Raw genomic sequence first — 22,358 nt, forward strand, 5'->3', positions numbered from 1 at the left:
AGTGTTTGAAAACTACTAGATAATTTTCTTTATCAACTGACCTCCCTATTTATGGCATCCAACTTTGGGCAAATTAGATTTGGAAAATAAATTTCTAAAGGTGCTAAGCTCCTCGAGATGAACATGTACTCTAGGGAAGGAAATTAGATTAAATAAAACTAAGTTACAGGTTTGGGTTTGGGTCGGGAGACGGGTATGGGTACGCGAAGCCAATACATGGGTGCATGAAAATTATTTTTGGGTGTGTGTGTGTGTGTGCGCGCGTGCGTGCGCGTGCGCGTGTGCGTGTGCGTGTGCGTGTGCGTGTGCGTGTGTGTGTGTGTGTGTGTGTGTAATACAAAATCCTTTCATAGTATAATACTTGATCGCTGCAAATGTCAAATATTAAATAGTTGAACATTGAGCAATGAATATTGAAATTTTAAATATCAAATTACTAAATAGAAATTAGAATACTCAATACTAAATGCCCCTAAGAGTAGCAAATTTCTTGGTTCAGTGTGGCAGTTGTCTCAAATAATCTTAATTTAGTGGTAATTTTCAAGTCTCTAAGCCTTAGAGATGAGTTTGGGCAACTTTGGCTCGCTAGATAGTCAAGTCAATCGAGGATATGAGTAGTCAAGGATGTGGAGTTGGAGTCAAGAAATTTGCAACAAAATGAATTAGAATCCTTGGAAAATTCTTGCTCCAAAAAAAATTAATCTTGGAATGTCACAAAAAGTTGTGGAAGATAATACTAATGGAGGTGTGTTGATTATTGAAATATCAAAGTCTAGAAGTTCTTAGAATCTCCCAAAATCTAAAATCTCCATTATAACTTCTACAAGTCTGAAACCACTTTCAAACATCTTGACAATATTTAAATAAAATATAACTTCAAATATAAGAAAGGAAATTTGTGTGTGTGCGTGTGCGTGTCTGTGTGTGTGCGCATGCGTGCGTGGATGGTGCGTGCGTGCATGTGGGTGATGCATGTGTGTGTGTTGGAATTTCAGAATGTGTGTGCATAGTACAAGGTTGGAAGTTCAATACATAAGCATACCTCAGATACCTTTCACATAGAACAGCAAAAGATATTGTTGCAGATTTGTTGACACATGTTATAGCAGAATTATGAAGAACATTAATGCAGATCTATGTATAAATTGTAAGAGGTCAGCCCTTATCAACACACTATTCTTTTTCTTTCCTGCTCAATGTAATTTTATCAAATAATTCACCAACAATCTAATAATTGAATTTTTTTTGTGATTGTTTGGTTCTTGGTTTATAGTATTAAATTGGATACAAAAGCCACTTGGAGGTAAGTAAGGAAGGACAGTCAGGATTTCAATATGTAATTAGGCATATATGCCTAATCTGTAAGCCTGCTTCTTGTTGGCCAATTGTATTTAAATCCATGAAATTATGATATTGTAACATTGATCTTGCTTTCTATCAGTTCCTTGTTTTTCTTGTGTGACTCTTGTTGGATGCCCTAGAGAAGTCTTCAAAAGGGAAAGTATATTCTCATATATTTGATGTGAGATTGCAACAATTATTTCTAACGATACATCCATGGACAGGAGTTTGATGGATCTCTTTGCCATTGATGTCAAAGGTGAGAGAAATAGAAAGGAGGAGACATAGAAGAAATACATGTGTTGTCATCAATGACAAAGGGAAAGATTGTTGGAAATATTGTCATTGACGTCAAGGGCACTTAGTTATGATTGTTAGATTTATCATTGATGTCAAAGGTAAGATTGCATGTAAGAGTGATTAAGATGTTGTTACCATTATCATTGATGACAAATGAGATCGCTGCCAAAAGTGAAAAGATGAACAAGAGTGATGGACAGCTGGTCATTAATGAAGAAGATTGTGATTGATAAGATTTACATACATCAATGGTCATTAATGAAGAAGATTGTGATTGATAAGATTTACATACATAAATCAAGCTTGATGTCCAAGACATATGATGTTCTACCCCTCTAGATGAGACAGGCCAAATTTTAACAATTAAATGAGTTTTGACGAAGTCAAAATGATTGTTAGCACCATGATGATCATGGTTTGTGCTAAGATCAGTTAACAGATATTAATGCTAACACTCATGGGTATGAGATGCGGCAGCTAGAGATACGTATTCATGAGCAATATAAAGGAACAAATTCACACATATTTTGACATAAACGACAGTCATTTCATCTTATCCATTAAGAAGAGTAATTGCGAACTGGAATACTTTGAGATGCAGCAAAGTACATATTACCATGGATAAACCAAAGAATGTGTAAGGTGTTCAACTTTCATGGATATACAGCAGTGTTCTTAAGAAGAACGAAGAGCAGTGATTAATTTTTTAGCAACTCGGGCTTAAAATTAATACAGTACCATAAAAGAATACAGCTAGAAATGGAAGCAATAATATTAATAAAAACAGAACAATGACAGTGAATGTTTATTTGAATAAGACACATAGACATAATGTCTTAGACAAAACAAATCATGACATAATCTATGCTGCTAGTAAATGACAAAAAATAAGGATGAAGGTTTTGTGTCAAAAGAAGCATATTAATTTGTGTTATTCTTCAAACAGACAACAGTGATGCATGAACAGCAATCAGTTTCAATTATTTGAAAACTACAATTAATTGAAGAGAAACGAAAAAAGGTTGCACATAATATGCAAAGACAAAAGAATGTTTTAATATAACAATAGAATATTTTAATATAAAGACAGGTCAGCAAAGAGACAAGTCATATAGGGCAATATGTTTTTGTCTTATTCAAAAGATAAGTCAGCATGAACTTCCCCCTAAGTGAAAGGATTTTCTGAAGAAGTGTGTTTGATTTAGGAAAAAGATTAACTACTAATGGTGAGTTTAATGTTATATAAGAAATATGAAGATAACAATTCATATAAACTTTAAACAGTGCGATTCTAGTTAAAAGTTACATATGTAATGTCCCCACTTTCCACTTAGGATCGAAAATCTGTAACCTACAACCATTTGTCAGTACAATATCAAAAATTGTATGTAAAACATATTAGCGATATTAGATTTAAATAAATACTAATCTAAATACTATCCAAGCTACCCTTCCTAATCCTTTGGAAGAGATCCTTTCTCCAATCACCTAACCCTCTAGTGAGAACTACGTCTCAATTAGGTAATTATCATAGAAATAGCTTCTCCCTTAGGCCTCTTTGAGACCTCTGATAACACTACTTGGTAAAGATCCCACCTCTACCACGTCTCTGACATATGCATTTGTGTTTGACCACTACAGTATATATTGCCTTTAATGGATCCTCTAAGATCCCTCTCTGGATTCCTATTTGGAAATCCGACATTCAACTTAGAATGCCCTCTAGACTTTGAGTTCTCCTTTAAAGAAACTCAACATTCTAAATGAATGTCCTCTACCAAGTTATTACTTGGTCTCTAGTTATAACATCTCTAATATATCCCCATCCATTGGTAACAACTCTTAGTAGCATTCTTATACTATTAACAGAAAATTCTCAAATTGATTTTATCTTTGACATCTCTTTTACTCTCTGAAGGGAAAGACTATATATTGTCTAGACATATATATATCTTATCATCTGTTAGACTGCACTGTTATTCACTATGTAAATATATACATCTTCTGAGTTAAACTACAATTTGTTGAAATTCTCTCATTGCCAAGGATGTCTATGTAAGATGTATCGGATTTCTTTCTTGCACCTCACTGGTGACTCTGTGGCCCTAATTGTTTGTCTTCTATAACAATCACATTATCCTACCAGGATTCATAGCCTTGTGGATTATCAGAACATATGAACTTGTTTGTATATGTTGAGAGAACAAAGAAGTATCATTCTGGAGACTATGTGTGTGCTAATCAAATCAAGTTTTATTATAACCTAAGCATGTTTAGTAGGATCGAATTCTTTGCATGCTACTGGTATCTTAGTATGATTTTATTTGTCTTGTTCCCTGTATCCTGTTCCCAGTTGTTGAGCTTTCTATTATGCTTATTTGTCTGCCGCTTTATTCTCTTTTTATTGATTGCTTATGTTTGTCGGGTGATAGGCTTAATTTGTTGTTATTATCCAAGTTAAGAAATGATGGTATTATGTATTTGATGTGGCTTCTCGTTTCTTCTTCCGTGATCGTTAACCAATGTCTTGGTGACCTGTGTATTCATTCAGATTAATCCAAGTTGAAATATATACATTGCACTTCCTATCCTTTACTTATTGGAAATAACCGAGTCAATCTATCATCATGCAAGGGAAGTGAAACGTCTTACTCAAGCCTCTTCCGTAAGCATCCAACTTAATAGTCAATGTGCCTGGCTTGCCCATATATTCGTTTATGATGATGTTCTATTTATATCGGTGAGTTTTTGTCTTATTACTTCTTCGCAATATGTGGGTGTTTGTTGGTTCCTCCATCCACTTCTTTCTTATTGTCTTGCCCATGATTTCCCCCCAATCCCTCTTCTCGGATGTTGACATTGTATATTTGTTATCATTTCTTTCCTTCTTTGATATTTCTATTCACTCATGTAGAATGTGGTCTGACTGGTGTCGCTGCAGATGTATTTCTCTTTTGAATGATAACTTGAAGATGTCTTTCCTGCTACAAATTGTGATGTGCAGATGCCTTTTATGATTATCAATTCATTCCTTCCGATTAGTGATTTCTTCTTCTTCCTTAGTTGTATAAGTTTCTCTTTGATGGTCTCTGATTAATCTGAATTGATCTATGATTTAGTAATCCCCATACCTGTCCTCCATGGCACTTGATAGTCAAGCCAACTGCGTGCTTCCCCCCCTTTCTGAGATATGGAATAGATTTGATATATATATGTTGCAAGATCCAAATGTTGCATCTCTAAGAGACATGTCCTTAACTTATTTCACAATCATCGGTAAATTTAATATTATTATTTCTAGCTTTATTGTAATGTTGTTAACTAATTTATTCATGATTTATTTATATTATAAGAACTATAATTATTTTATTTTACTAAATTGCTTGTAGGTTTCTTTTGTTCTAAGTCACTATCTATTCAATGATTATTGTTCTCTCCCATAAGGGTAGTCATTTCTATTCTTTTGTTAACTCTCATATATCTTATTCGATTTAGGGATGATCTTTTAAGAGACTCAAAATAGTTCAATTGTAAATTAGTTTCTTCAGAGATGTTATCTTATTATATATATTTGTAGCTTAATTATTATTTATTGTTCAAATATTTCTTTTGTAATCAATAGAAATTATTTGTTTTTACCCTATATCAAGATGGGGCTATCACAACATATCATTGAAGCAAGATGTCTCTTGGTGGAAAGTAACATCTTTTGTGTAAAGGAGATACAAATAGAAATCAGAATTGGAGATTTTCAATGAGTGGAAGAAGTATGTGAAGAGTGTGCTGTGTCAAGTATATATGAGTGGCTGTAACTATGGAGACCATTATTTTCAATATCAGATTATGAGAAGGCTGTAAATGAAGACACTATCAGATTTGTTAAAAAAAAAGTATGCAAGTATAAATATGCATTATATCAACATCAAATGTCATATGCACCGAAGTGTGGAGCGTAGAGTTAATAGAAAACATGTAATCAGGTCTATTGATCTGATATAAATGTATTCATGATAAGTATATGCAGATTTCTGTGAAGACTTAATGAGGACTATAATAGCTGATGAATGTGAACATTTTCTGATCTTGGTATGACAGTACTATAATCAGATTTTAAGGACATTTTTGTAGAAGACAATATAAGAGATTTGTGAAAGAGATTAATAGTAGATCCATCATCCGTTCAAGATAGAAAACAATGTCAAGGTGGAAAATCAGATTTATGCGAAGTGGGTTGGTGCTCAAGAATCTAGAAGTGGATGTTGGTGCTTCCAGTGGGTTGGTGCCTACAAATTGTGGAAGTTGGTACTTCCAGTGGCTTGGTGCTCACGAATTCAAAAGCGGAAGTTAGTGCTTCCGGTGGGTCAGTGCCTACAAATTGTGGGACTTGGTGCTTCTACAAGGTTGGTGCCTACAAATTGTGGAGTTGGTGCTCATAAATTTAGTGGTTGGAGCCTATAGTAGGTTGGTGCCTACAACCATTGTAAAAGAATTATATAAAAGCAATTATTTGCAATGGTTTTCTCCCGCATTGGGTTTCCACGTAAACATTGTGTTATTGTAATATCATGTGCATAATTGTTAAATTCGACAATTAATGCTACTTGTGACACGTTGATGTTTAAAATGGTAAGATTCATTGTTACATTGATTCACCCTATGTTGGAGTTGGCAGCTGTGATAGAAATTTTTATCTGTGGACGTTTATTCCATTATAGTCACCTTCAGCTGAAAAGAACGTTCATGATAATGTAATATTAAATATAAAGATGTGTCATTTAACATGCATTAAGGCATGAAAAATTGAAGAGTTCTATTGTTGGGACTTTCAAAAGACCTTATGAAGCGAAGAGTATCTCTTATGTTATATATAACGCATCTAGCAAATGGCATGGTACATTTCAAATTTTATTATCAATGAAAAGGATCTTTTGTTGTGCAACTAGGTTTTTCCCTTCATTCTTGAAGGGTTTTTCCCAGGGTATCTCTGGTGCTTGCTTTAGCGTTATGTTTCCCTTATTATAGTTTATTTTTATTTCTGGGCTAAACCTAATATGGTATCAAAGCTAAGTTGGATAATAGAAAATAAGGGAGCTTCTTTTGTTCTCAATTGATTTTGAATGTTTCATTTGTAACAGCAAATGCTTATGATTCAGGAGACATCCCTTAGATGATATGGGTAGGCCCTTGGTTGACAGTTCACTATTAATATTTATTTTGAACAAGTGTATCAATGTTAGCAATCAGTGTATGCATCTCTACAAGTATTTTTTTTGCCACTAAGATGATTATCCTCGGCCCATTCCTGGTAAATATCAGTTATCCTTGTGCCACAAAATTTGTAACATTTTGATGTTCTTTTCTTCATGAGTGTCATTAATTCTTGATTATGATATATATACGTGTAATGTCCTCTGTTAAGTTTGGCTAGAAATATGGGATTTGGTATAATGATAAATTTTGTCAAACAATAGTCATGTAAACAGTTCCTTAAGCGCACTGACAGTTGTAATGCCACCATGCTGATGTGTTCTCATAAATGAAATAATACCACTACTATAAACTTATGAATTTATAACTTCAATAAGTTCTATTTGGCATTTTGAAACACAATGTTGCAGTCATAAATGATAATCAGATTAATTTACCAACATCAATTTTACAATATGCAAATGTAAAGATTCCAAGTTCAAATACATTAAGAACATACAAAGAATGGATAGCGGGTTGTATAACTAACATACAGTTCCTTAGCCATGTGTGTATCACTAAGTGTCTGAGACTGCTCCACCGTCCTTCCAAGGCCTCAACGTTCAACTACCTGGTGTTGTAAGTCGATTAATATCTAAACTAAGCCAACACCGGCTATATGTGTTACCACGTCCTCACACTGTTGCCACCCCTACAAATCACTTGTTCTGAGATGTGGCCCCACAAAATGCAGATGGCGTCATCCAACTTCCTAAGTCTGCTCCCTACTCACTACAAATGCAAAGATGTCCTCCCTGCAAGTATTTTCGCCTATGAGTTGCCCTTATTATGACCTCGACCTGTTACTCTTGGTTGAGGTGGTCATGTAAATATACTGATCTGAAGTGTTTATCAACTGTCGTGGAGCAACTGATGCTATTCTTAGCCATCCCAGCCTTAGATATGCAGATATCGATCTGTGCGATGCTTAATCTTAAGAATGTCAATCACCCGTTCTATCCTAGAGCTTCAATCTCTGGATGTTAATGAATCGTTCCATTCCTCAATTCCGAAAGTACCATGTGAGTGCTAGTTTTGCATCCAGACTCACCTTTTTCCTTAAGGGTTTTCGTCCTTAGGAAAATCTAGTCACATCAAAGCAAGCTTTTAGGATTTGTTTTATCACATATATTCATTGTGTCATTTCCCAAGGAGTCTCTTATTTATAACCTCGAAGTGAGGGAAAAGTGTTGGAATAAGAGATGTGGGATAAAACACCAATTTCGTCTTCTAGTCACTTAAGTCACTTTATAAAGTGAATGCCTTATTAAAACATAAAGTAACTTTATTAAAGTACTTTAATACATTAATTGACGAACTTAAGACAAATCTTCCCTTGTGACTGGCAAGCATCCTTACTAGTAATGTCGTTAATCTATCTGGATGTGGAGATAGATTAATCAAGCGTCGAAAGAACTAGCGTGAAAGAGGGGACATGACAGTCCTCCCTTCCCGAGATTGCTTGCTCTCAAGCAATCTTAATGCTAGATGTTGTAAAACAGACTCACCTTCCCAAATGGCATCTTCATACGGTAAATCTTTCCAACGAACTAGATAATCGCTAACAGATCTGTTTCACAACTTCCTTTCCTTGGTCTCAATCACCTCTGTTAGCTCCAATACAAGTCTGCCATCCTTGTCAAGTGGAGGCAAGCCCTCCAACGGTACAAATTGTTGACCAATTGCCTTCTTGAGGCATGAGACGTGAAACACGTTATAAATTCGACTATCACCAGGCAAATACAACTCATAAGCAACCTCACCAACCCTCTTGGTGATGCAATAAAGTTCATAAAATCTTGGCTTAAGCTTTTCTGACCCACTTTTCTTCAAGGAGCTTTGTCTAGATGGCTAGAGATGAAGATAAACCATGTAACCTATCTCGAACCTCCACTCAGTATGATGTCGATCAGCATATAACTTCTCTTGGTTCTGCACCTACTGAATATTATTCCTAAGAGATCTAAAAATATCCTATTGATCCAGAATCCAATCTTTGGCTAAGGGAGCCCTGTTGTCCTATAAAGCCAAAACAATGAAAGAGAGAGGTTCGTAGCCATAAAGAGCGCGGAAAGGAGTCATCCGAATGGACATATGATATGTGGAGTTATAGCAATACTCCCCCAAATACAACCATTTAACCCAAGCTCTTTGCTGACCTGCAATGTAGTTTCTCAAGTTCCCTTCCACCCATTTATTCACTATTTTGGTTTGACCATCCGTCTATGGGTGATAGCTAGTACTAAGTGTCAACTCAGTACCTACCAATCTAAAAACCTCCTACCAAAGGTGATGAGAAACTTGTTGTCTCTATCACTCACGATAGTCCTGGGTAATCCATGAAGATGAAAAACCTCTCGAAAGAACAACTTTGACACCTGAAAGGCCGACCAGTCTGTTACAATAGCAAAGAAGTGCGCAAACTTAGTCAATCTGTCTACTACTACAAAAATGCAGTCCCTGCCCTGGACCCTTGGCAACCCTGTAATAAAATCTATGGAGATACTCCCCCACCTCTGAACTAGAATAGGAAAACATTGAAGTAAACTTGTTGGGAAGCCCTATTCTAACTTGTTCTGCTGACAAGTCTGGCACTCTCTAACATGCTGCAATACATCGTCTTTACGGCCCTTCCATGAAAATATCTCTCTAATCTGCCTGTAGGTTTTGAAAAAACTTGGGTGACCCGCTAAAGGTGCATCATGTATAGTGTGCATAATATTCATTTTAAGTTTAGATTCTGGTACTAGGTAAATTCTATCCTTATAATATATAATATCATTCATTGCCTTGTCCCGATCATCCTGAAGTAGACCATCCATAATCTGACAAACGTGAGTATTTTTAGAATACTCAACTAACAGTTGGGACTTCCAATCTGTTGAAATCTCAGAAATGACGCAGCACTCCATCATTAAGGGTCTCCTAAAAAGTGCATCAACAACTATATTATTTTTACCTTTGACATATTTAATGTCAAAGTCATATGCTTGAACCTTGCTGACCCATTTTTGTTGTCTTTCATTCAACTCCTTCTGTTCCAGAAAAAAACGCAAGCTATTATGATCAGTCTTTACTGTGAACTTACTTCCTACCAAGTACTATCTAAACTTGGCTAAAGCGTGCATTATGGTCAGCATTTCCTTATCATAAGTAGAATATAATAGTTCCCTACCCCTAAGTTTCCTACTCTCAAAAGCTATGGGATGTCAGTCCTGCATTAAAATCGCCCCGATTCCACTCCCTGAAGCATCACACTCCAAAAAAAAGGGTCTAGAACAATCAGGAAGTGCCAAAACCGAGCACGTGCTCATCACTTGTTTCAGTCTATCAAAGACTGCCTATAAATCCTTTGTTCCTCTAAATGCCCTTTCCATGTCAAATTGGTAAAGGGGGCTACTACCTAGGAAAAACCTTTAGCGAATTGCCTATAATAAGAACAAAGGCCAAGGAAGCCCTACAATTCAAATACATCTCTCGATGGTGGCCAATCAAGGATTGCCTGTATCTTTTCCTGATGTATCTTAACTCCCTCTACACCAATCATGCAACCTAGATAGAGAATCTCAATTAGTCCAAATTTGCACTTAGACTCCTTTGCAAATAAAGAGTGTTCTTCCATGAGGCTAAGGATCTCATCTAGGTGCTACAAATGTTCCTACCAAGTCTTGCTAAAGATCAATATGTCATCAAAATAGACCAGCACACTCTTTCGTAGCTGCTTTTTAAAGATGTGGTTCATGCATGACTGAAAAGTAGCTAGTGTGTTAGTGAGCTCAAATGGCATCAGCAAAAACTCAAAGTGTCTGTAATCGCATCTGAAAGGTGTCTTATGCACATCCTTCTCCCGAACTAGTATCTAGTGATATCTTAATCGAAGATCTATCTTTAAGAAATAAACAACTGTAATGACCCTGCCCAAATCTGATCCCAAAATGCTGATAAAGGTTCAAGAAGACACTTTGCATACAAGGGTCATATGACTGATATAAAATTTCAGTTTTCTTTTATGGCTCTTTCCTTCACTTAGCATCAATAAGAATGCTTGCAAGAAGACTCTCAATTGACTAAACAATTACCTAACAAGAACATGCAATTTATTTTGACAATATTCAATGCATATATGTGACTGAAACTACTTGCAATACAGCAACTAGTAATTTTGACAAACACTTGGTATGCAAAATTATAACATTATTTATGCCAAAAAGAGAACCTACACACAATTGACATTTTGTCAAACATTTGGCATGCAAACTAATAAGCTGATCATGAATGATAAATACATATTCAATTACACTATATCACACCAGCAATTTATGTCTCCTTTATTGCACATAAAATGTTAACTACAATGCTAGTATGAAATGGCCAAGACTCTTGACTTACATCCACAAAAATAATGCTTAAATCTATTACAACTTTCACCTACAACCTTACCTTCTAATATGCATCTAAATGATAAGAACAATGCATGTAATATCCAAAGGAACCTGATTGTAGATGGCTGTAATAATTTTCTTCAATGCTGTCTTTCTGCTTTATTTTTTTCCGATCTACTTTTTCACCTGCTTTTTTTCGGATCTGCTTTTTTGGACTGCTTTTTCGAATCTGCTTTTTTTCGATCCGCTTTTTCGGATATGCTTTCAAAAACTCAAACCCTCAGGTAGTCTGAGTATACAAATTAAGCTCAACTTGAAATGGTTGAATACCACTTCCAAAGTGCAACCTTTCAGAAGATCTTTCACTTCTTTAGTTATGCAATCTCTTGATAGGTATCGTTCTCAAGGATTATGCTGAATATTTGTAGACTATCAAGCTCCACAAATGCTCATAGAAGATGTAGTTGTGTTACCAAATCTCGTGTGTCCAAATAGAAGGCCAAGCCCTCTATTTATCTACTTTCCTAAGAAGTTACTAAGAACTTCTAGAAACATCCTTATCTAAGAAGTTACTATGAACTTCTAGAAACATCCATTATAAAATCCCATTATAATGCACTTTTTAATAATAAATAACTTTGTAAAATAAAAGTGCAACACAACTTAGAATTATAACATGTAGGCCCCGTATAAGAAGTGATGATAAAATCTAAATAAAATAACATCTCCAAGAGCATAATGAGCCATCTAATCACCAAATAATGCCAAAAATGACTCTCTCATCAACCCCATCTACCTACGAGAGTCTGGAATAGGCAAATCCACGATTAACGCCATGTCAAACTAAAGAGGGGACATTACAACAACTCCATGAAGCTCATCCGATAACTCCTCAATGCGAGGAATCAAATACCTGTTTTTAATGCTCCTCTTCTTAAGGGCGCAGTAATCAATACACATCCGAAGAGTGTTATCCTTCTTTTTAACCAACACCACTGAAGAGGCAAAAAGGCTGGAGCTAGGTCTAATATGTCCCATATCTAGTAGTTCCTTAATCGTCTTCTCTGTCTCTTCCTTGTAATGCCTGGGGTGACGATAAGGAGTGGTAATGATGGGTTTGGCGCCCTCCTCTAGCTCAATGATATGCTCAAGACCTCTATTTGGAGGAATACCTAGGGGTAAATCCTCAAATACCCTCCTATGTTTGTCAAGCACTATCTGGATGTCACAATGGTACTGTTGTCCTGTACCTAGTGTTTCCTTAGAAGAGATGAAACATTGTGTCGTCCATTCGACATCATCATGCCTCAAAATAGCTTCCATCCTATGAGTTGTTATCAACTTGGGCTCCCCTTCGGGCATAGCCTTGAGAATCACCTATCGGTCATCCTATAAGAACTCCAACTGCATCTTCTAATGATCAACTATATATCTGCCTATGGTCTGTAACCACTGTCTCCCCAACATGGCATCTAGCCCATCTAAATCCACCACATAAAAATCTGCCTCAAGAAGGAAATCATCAAAATGAATCAGAAGTCCTGACACCTTCCCTGTGCATCTCAATCTCTCACCTTCTGCCACCCTAACTTCAAACTCGGATATGTCATTAATTTGTAACCCCCTCTTGGTAACCCATCGTGAGCTTATGAAGTTATGCGAGGCACCAGTATCCAAGAGACAAATAATATGTTGTCCTCTAACAATTCCTTTCAAATGAAAGGCATGTCCTGTGGGACCACTAGAAAGTGATGCTATGATAGGAGGCTGCTCCTAGATAACTTCCTTCTTCCTCCCTCTAGAAGGTCAGTCCTCGTTCTCCTCTCCATCACTGTCATCAACATCACTGCCCTCCTGCTCATCCTCCTCCTCCGAAAGTACCTCTACATAATGTATCTTGCCCTTGCCAACGCATCTATGATCCAGTGTCCATGGCTCTCTACAAGTGAAGCATAGCTTCTTCCTCCTGAGTTGGTTCCGTGTCTCAAAGTCCAACCTGGGAGGTTTAGTCTTATGCTGGTTTTTGTTCTTTTGGAAAGAAGAGGTCCCCTTATACGTCTTCTTAGGAGGCTGTAATATCGAAGAGGATGACTCTAGATCGTATGTGATCTTAATAGCATCATCCAGAGTGTTTGGTTCAAGTACCTTAAACAAACCTTTATATCTATCCTGCAAACCCCCAGTGAACAGCATTACCTTACACTGTTTTGTCATGTCAGGAACCATCACCAAGATTCATTGAAACTCGTCAATGAAATCCTCTAGAGATCTACTCTGTCATCGCTGTGCCAAATCCCTATAATAGACCTCTATATCCTTCCTATCAAAGCGAGTAATCAACTTAGAGCTGAAAGTCTCATATGATGAAATGAGACCATGATCCTAGGTAACCAACCCATGGTGCCACCAATCATATGTTGCTCTCTCTAAGTGCATCATAGCAAACCTGATGGCTTTCGTCTCTGACATAGGTTTAAGAGTTAGGTACGTGTCTAGCTTGTGAATCCAAGGTCTCGAAGATGTCTTACTACTGCCATCAAAAGTAGAGAGATAATTTGTTCATACCATGCTTAAGGTCTCTGTTTGATGCTCTAGACCTAACCTGCTACTGTCTATCTGACTCCCTTTTTTGATTTAGATATTGGACAAAGGACATATTTTGTTTAATAGGATCAGGAAACAAATCTCATTCATCATACATTAACAATGTCCAGTAGTAAATTTGGTGTTGCCTCTTCCTAAACATTAAAAACTAGTATTAAAGGTCTGTCAGTGTTTCGTGTGAGAGCCGTAACAGCTCAAGGTGAACCAACTACACTACTACCAACACTGTGATGGTTGGAAGCTCTCTTGTTAATCGGGGCTAATTCTTGTATATTAATTGTAAGTTGTTGAAGAGCATCAGCTATGTTATTCTACCCATCTCTAATAGCCCGCAATGTCTCCCTAACTTCCCTGTCCGGTTCAGTTTCATTACGTGGCATTTGAATGTTGTTTACCTGTTCTGCCTGTTCAAAATGATCATAGCCTGTTTAGTTTGTTCAGCTTGTTCACGTGTTCTTCATCTACTGAATAACTATCTTCAATATCAATTTGTTCAAAAGACCCTGCTTGTTCCGATTGGAGGTGATTGACATTATAAAGTTCTTTCTTCATACCCAATTGTCATTTTACTTCATGTTTAACCCACAAGATGGTAGGACCTATAGCCCTAATACCACTGTAGTGTCCTCTATTAAGTTTGGTCAGAAATATGGGATTTGGTATAATGATAAATTGTCAAAAAGTAGTGTTACAACCCAAATTTTGACCTAATTTTAAATTTATTCAGTTATCCTGCATTTTATCACCACAAAATTTTGGTAACAACACAAAACTTTTTCAAGCTAGTTTCACATTTCTCTAAGCTTGAATTTGATATTCAATTGTTTAATGTTGATCAATCGATCAATTTCAATTCATATATCAAATTGTTTTACTGAAGGCCTTCATCAAGTCTTTTTTGTCTTTTTTTTGTTGAGTCTTTGCTTGACTTTTGAACCTAGAAGTCAATCGGAGTTGTCAATCAAAAGATATGTTCATTTTAGTGCTTCAAAAGTGGACCTTTTTGGTGCAACAGCACGAATTAAAAATATGATATTATATTTACAATTGACTTTCACTTTTTGATAAATATAACTTATATTCACTTTTTGTTATGTTTTAAGTTACTTTAATTTTAAATTTTTAACATAAAGTTACTATAATGCACTTTATGTTATAATTTTAAGTTAGAGTTACTTTTTAATTTCTCACTTAAAGTAACTATATAATTTCAGTTTAATTTTTGGTTTTAAAAATCAAATGTTTATTTAAATGTTACTTTGAAATGATGTTTATAAGTTATATTTCAAAATATGATAAATAAATATTGTTTATGACCCATTTTGTAACATTTTTATAATTTTAAGTGAATTAAATGACTTAAAGTCTTCAAAAGTGGACATTTTACATTTCACTGCACATAAAATTTACTTTGGTGGACCTTTTAGATGTCATTACATCAAAAGTTCATCATAAGTGGACCTTTTGATGCAATTGCATCAAAAGTGAAATTTTCATGCTTAGACATCTAAAAAGTGAGCTGCATTTTAAAACATTTTTTCTCCCCCAAAAGGTTTGTTTTTGCCTATGAGCATGTTTTAAAATATGTAAGAGCACACAAAAAGTACGATTTTGGAGAGATGCATGTTTTAGAATGTGTAAGTGACCAAAAAGGTCCGGTTTTGGATAAAGACATGTTTTAATATGTGCATTGACCCTCCAAAAGTCCGTTTGTGAAGAAGAACATGTTGATGCCCTCCAAAAACCCGATTTTGATCATACCTTGAGTTTTTCTCAATAGATTTGCATGAGATTCCTTCCATCGGAGGCATTTTTGGTTGGCAATGATTCGACTTGCTTTTAAAATGGATTCATCAAGCTCAAAAAAGTTTTTGAAAGCTTCATTCTAGGGCATGTTTTGAAGAAATCAGCAAATAAATCCATTTTTAATGCATGTTTTTCCTCCCAAGTAAATCGATTTGGCATATTTTGGAGGTTTCATTGCATTGTGCTTCATATTTTAGTGTTTAATGATCAAAACATTTTGATCTTGCATCATCAAGAAAAATGTTTTTACCAAAAACGTCCCACAAGCATGAACACCCAAAAATGTTGGATTATGGAGCATGAATAGGGCACGTTTTGGCATCTCCTAACAACTTCTTGTTTTCTGCCCTCTCCCATTCGAATTTGTTAAGTTGGAAAACGTCTAAGTGTTTTGGAAGAATTTTTCAAACATTGAAGCATCTTTCCTTTCATTTTTGGCACATGTAAGTGGACTCTTTCTTTCTTTCTTTAAATTCATACTTATCTTGTTGATTTTATGCATGTAATTACTTGATGATTGCCACTTGTTGAAATCTTTGTCATGGAAACTGCATTTTTTTCTTTAACAATGAAGCTTCTGTTCATTTTCATGTTTTTGGTTCTTTCCCAAGTCCCAATTTTGAATTTGAGTGTTGAAGTGCATTGCATCTTGGTATGTTTGAGACACTTTCCAAAGGTACATTGTTTCTTTTTTGTTTTGCGTTTTGTGCTTGCTTGCCAATTTTTCTCCATTTGGAGAAATTGCAAGTTCTTTCCCAAGAACTTGTTTTTGCTTCATTACATGCAAAAGCATAATCACATTCCACATTTCATTCCCATTTTCACTCATTTCACTTTCCATCCGACAAATGTGATTACATGTTTTTCATCTCATTCATCATCCGCACATGCATGTAATCTCATTTTTCGCTTCCATTTCCACACATCTCACTTTCCGCATCCATTTGCACGACATGATTACATGAAAAGCATTACATGTAGTTACATCAAAAAAGTTCAATTTTGATTAAAAGTCACATTTTGAAAAGTCCAAAAGATGTCATTTTCATCTTCCATGTACTTTGTGTTAATGTTTTATAGCTTCTGTCGGATAAAATATGAGATGTAATCTTAAAGATTAAACTCTTTTTATTTATATTTTTATATATAATTGTGTGGATTAATATATAATCTCATAATATCCTATATCTATAAATGTTCTATAATGTATTACTCATATATATCTTATAATGTTTATAACTATGATGTTCTCGTATATATTTAATATATATAATCTTCAAATGTATCTATATTCAATCATAATTATAAATCATATATTCACCTTCGATCTGTTACCTTGTCCATCGAATGCTAATGGCATTAAATCGGGCATAATGCATAGTATTACTTGTGATTGCTGACTGCATTATGTTTAAGATTACATTGTGTTAACAAGGTAGTTATTGGTCATGTCATCGTAGAGGCATGACTCTTCGTGGCCAAAGGCCACGTAGAGCCATGACTCTATGGGGGTCATGACCCTTTGCTGCTCTATATATATATATATATATATATATATATATATATATATATATATATATATATATATATATATATATATATATATATATATATATATATATATATATATATATATATATATATATATATATATATATATATATATATATATATATATATATATATATATATTCGGGTAATCAGATCGCTGTAGAACAACATCAATATACGACATCTTGGACTCAGCAATCTGTATTCAAATAATCATCAGCACTTTTCTTTATTATCTAATCTGCAGGGTCATTGTTACATATAGTGATAATGTCGAGAAGTAGATTCTGCATACAAAATCAGAAATCATCAGTATTTGGAGGGCAACTCTCCTCTACAGTAATACAAGTAAAAGTTCTATTGTTCCCATATTTATTGTGACAATTTTATCTATCAGAGATCCATAAAACTTAACACTTTGACTCCCCCTTTTCACCAAAAGTGACTATAAAACTCATTATCTCACTTCCAATTTTTCATTTCCATCCTTCCATATGCATTTGCGCCTCTGTGAGCAAATACATATTTTCATATCTTTCCATGTTTTCCATCTCATCTTTCATTCACACATACATGTGAAGTGCATCTTCCACCCGCATTCGCATCTCATTCCACCATTCATCTCCTGTTACATGTTGCATGTATTCATTTTTCATGCAATAATGTCTTGAAAATACTAAGTCACTTTTGAAATTAGGAATTTTCATTTGCACACATTCCCATGCGTTCCACCTTCACACATTCTCATTTCATTTCGTTTCACTCCATCTTCCATATTTTCACTTTCATACCATTTACATGTATTCATTTTTCATGCAATAATGTCTTGAAAATACTAAGTCACTTTTGAAATTAGGAATTTTCATTTGCACACATTCCCATGCATTCCACCTTCACACATTCTCATTTCATTTCGTTTCACTCCATCTTCCATATTTTCACTTTCATACCATTTCATTCTGCTTTCCGTTCATTTCATTCCACACTCCACTACACATGCATATGTTTTCTATTAAAATCACTTTGTCGGATTTACGAACTCTCCAATCCATTTTCGAATCTTCACTGCTGATCCGGAATTCACTTGTATGGAGATTCCTTCTGATGATGTATTTGTGTTTTGGAATTTTTGTGTTGCAGCGCAAGCACAAGACATGTCCCCGCCATCCAAACCAAAGGCAAAATGAAATATCAATATGATAAAGAATTGGCTCATGGAGCTCCTTCTTCAATCATCTATTTTGAATAACGTGTTGGACACAAAGATTGGCCATGTGGATTTGGCTGATTTTCTTCAAAGAGTTGAAGCTCCAGCTAGTCATGAAATGAAGCATATTAAAAGAAGCAACATTCACCTAGTGTCCACGTTTCCCATGGCAGCTATAGAACCTGACTTCATTTTTGGATGTGCACAATGGTTTACTCCCAAGACGAAGACTATCAAAGATGTTGATGGCAAGGTTATTATTGGCCTTGATCTCGAGGTGATTGAGCAAATTTTCAAAGTTCCACATAAAGCAAAGTGTCCTGATTTGACCAAAGAATCATCATTGGCATGTTGGAATAAACAAAAGGTTAATTATCAAAAGTATGTCAACCTTTACTAGTTAGACAATAAGAGAAGCAACTTCTCTAGATGGCCAAAGACCATTCATCACTCAAACTTCAAACAAGAATATAAGGATCTCATCATTCTTCTCAGCAGGATTTGTGGCCTTAAAAATTCTACTGATTTTGAACCATGAATATATTAATTCATGCTTCAAATTATGGAGAGTAAAGAACACATCTTTTGGGGAGAACTCATCAGTACTGCACTCTGCCAATAGATATGCAATGTGGGATCATCGATGTCCTTCTATATGAATTCTTATCTTGTTTACATTGTTGCTGCCATGGGATATTTCTCTGGTCTTTCGACCAAGGGAGATCGTCTTCAAGTTCCTATTTGGGATTACTATGACCAAATCATTTGGCAAATAGTAAATTCCATTATAAAAGAGTCCAAGATGCCTTCTTTGGGCATTTCCGGTGCTCGTTCAATAAGTAGTTATCAGTCAAAAAAGTATCTGATGCAGCATGCGAGAAGGTGAACCAATACCGCTTTATTTTTCTTCAATTTCCCACTTTCACATATTGGAGAGTTGGATATTTCAAAGTGAGCCGTATACCTTACCTAGATATGCTACAGATCGAATCATCTTGATAGAGCTAGCCAACCAGCTCATGGACATGCAGAGTGATCAGCATACATTGCATAGGTCTGGTTTTGGCATTACGTCAGCTAAACCTTTGGCTATTGGCAATTATTCAATCATTTCAGTTCCTAAAGCAAAGAACATGGAAGCAAAGTTACAATTGATCACCTTGAAGAAGTTCAAACCCAGATTCGATTTTGACTACCGAGAGATTAATTCTCAGATGAAAAGAGCCTACACTCATGTTCATCGCATCAAGGATATCTGGATTGATATGAGGACAAAACTTGACATCATGAAGATAGACTAATGCAGATTAACCCTGCAGCAGATAATTTATTTTAACATGTTGGAAATCTCTTCAAATTTCCAAATTGAAGATGATGGCAACATCCTTGATCCGGAATTTCATCAAGCTAACTTTGATAAGAAGTGTCATTTTCCTATTCAATGGCAACAAAAGGAAGGTACATCTATCATGGATAGATTTCAATCAATCTTGGTAAACACCAATAAATGGTTGAGAAGTAAATGCCTTAAAAGAGTAAATCCTAAGATGGGCTTGGATTGTGGAAGTTTTGGTCCTTCTAGCAAGAAGTCACAATTGGAAATCATAGGAAAAGATGGTGCCTCATCTTATAATGCTAAGGGTTTTCTCAAATTCAAGAATCAATGGAAGAATCAAAAGAGGAATTGGAAACAAAATCTTGGTGTTAGTAAATTCTATATTGTAGCCGACGGGTAGAATAGTATCCGAATGGGCACGTAACAGTTGAATCACCCTTCGGAAAAGTATATGCACATCATCCGTAGGAAATTTTGGGGAATCATTGTAATCATTATATTGAGCATAATCATATTGTAAGCATTAAAGTGCTTATTGCGTATATGAATAAAGTATATGTTATGTGTTATATCTTGCTATACTACATGCGATAAGTATCCTTTTAACCTGTACGGTAAACAAATCTGATAAAGGAACTTCAGATGAAGAAGGGGAAATCATGATCATATCTCCTCCAAAGCCTGCACAAGCTTGTACATCTTCTATAAATGAAGAAGCTTTTCTGCATGAGGTTGATAAATGATGTGGATTCATTATCCACCATTTTCACTCATTTTATTCTAGTTTCGGAAGTTAATATCATGGCTCTTCCTATTTTTTCTGCTACTCCTCGCATCCCTACACATGAACAATACGATCATTTAGCAAATGTTTTTGAAGATTTTCCAACTCTTACCAACAGTCAGGTTTCCCAACTTGATACATCTTTGACAGGTTTTGAGCTTTTTATGACGGAGTCTTCTCAACATGTTCATATGCCTTCAACTATACAAACTGAATCTAGTTCAGTTACTATGGAAATACAACCAAGATCAATGCCAATGGTTTCCACTGTACCTGCTTCTGCGAATGAAAATTTCAGCTTGCCTGCATGGTTGAGCAAAATAACAACGAAGAGGAAAGTGGTTGTTCCTCCGAACAATCTTCCTGTTAAGAAGACTAAATCCAAATCTTTGAAAGACAAGATTGTTTCCAAAATTTTGGTTGATTCTGATAAAACCAAATTTGTTGAAGTTACGGAACCCTTGGTGGATAAACCTGTTGAGGAACTTACTCGTTCTGACTACAAGTTTATTATAGCTGAAATTGGAAAGCAATCACATTTGAGTTGTTTGCAAGATGCTCAAGATGCATTGGCTAATGTATCAAAGAGTAATCATGAACTTTGGGAAAATAAAACCAACTAAAACAGGAGGTCTCTCATCTGAATGAGGTCATCCAGAAATAATCTTCTCAAAGTGTTGTTGTGTCTGAAACATCCAAAGAGAGAAAGCTAATAAGCCGCTAAGTCTTAGATACAAGAAATCATTTCTGAAGGAGTTCGAGCTATTACAAAATCATTTGCAGTTCTTAGGCGTGTAAAAGAGATGAATGAAATAGAGCGAAACTTAATCTCTTCTTTGACTCAAGAAGTAGATAACCTGAAGGAAATCCTTGACGACTGAGATGAAATGATAAAATTTGATTTGGATGCTATGGTCTCATGTGACATTCTTCCGTCATGTGAAATGTTCTTCAGATTTCAAGGACTCATTGGTTACAAAGAGGAGACATCGAGGAAGCTGATCACAAAGTTGCAGGTGGCTTTTGGAGATTGTCAAGCAATTGAAACAAGTGTTACTTGTGATTTGGAACAGATGGGATGCCATGTTACTGATGAGTTTGGTAATCTTATTGCAACAAAGAGAGTAAATTTCAAAATATACAATCAGGATCAATGCTGATGTAAATTATGAAGATTTTGGTTTGCACACAATGAACAAGTTTGTTTTGTATAAATCCTTGACAAAACACTTGTTAGATACGACAGCAGCAAATCCCAAAGTTGTGCAATTAGCATACAAAAATGCAGTGAGAGTAGAAGCCATATCAAACACTATGGAAATTGTTGATCTTCCAACAGTGCATGACATCATTGTCAAATTCAAGGCACTCAGAAACAATCTTTAAAATTGTTGTTTTTGTTTCTATTCCATGTTAGTAGTTGTAAATGATGCATTACATGAAAAAGTGTAATTACATGTAATGCAAGTTACATGTATGTAAAAGGATGTAATGCGAGATGCATGTGCAGTTGCATGTAACTCTTTATTTTCTTCTATAGTTAGACTAGGTCAAAGTTGGTTGAGTTACTCCCACTTTTTTCTCCACCTTTTTCTCAACTCTTGTGCCTATATAAAGGAGTGCCCCTCATTGTAAAATCATCATTATCTTCTATGCAAGAGAGCTCTGGAGAAATTGTGCCAGCAAATCTTTGTTTGTGTAAGCATAATTTTTGAGAGAAAGTGAATACAGAGGAGCATTTGAGGCTTACCTTTAATTAAGTGAAATTGTTAGTTGTGTGAGTTGTAAGCTTTGTCTATA

At 35.4% G+C, this 22,358-nt stretch overlaps 1 protein-coding gene across 2 annotated transcripts in view; it reads right to left on the reverse strand.

The window, feature by feature from the left end:
* LOC149541076 (ATPase complex subunit) overlaps nucleotides 1-22,358 on the reverse strand; it is a 175,651-nt gene that overhangs the window by 22,620 nt on the left and 130,673 nt on the right. The window lies entirely within an intron of this gene.

The sequence above is a fragment of the Cupressus sempervirens genome, chromosome 9 (genome assembly GCF_028749045.1).
Source record: "Cupressus sempervirens isolate cs-2001-9-10 chromosome 9, ASM2874904v1, whole genome shotgun sequence".
Classification (NCBI taxonomy): Eukaryota; Viridiplantae; Streptophyta; class Pinopsida; order Cupressales; family Cupressaceae; genus Cupressus; species Cupressus sempervirens.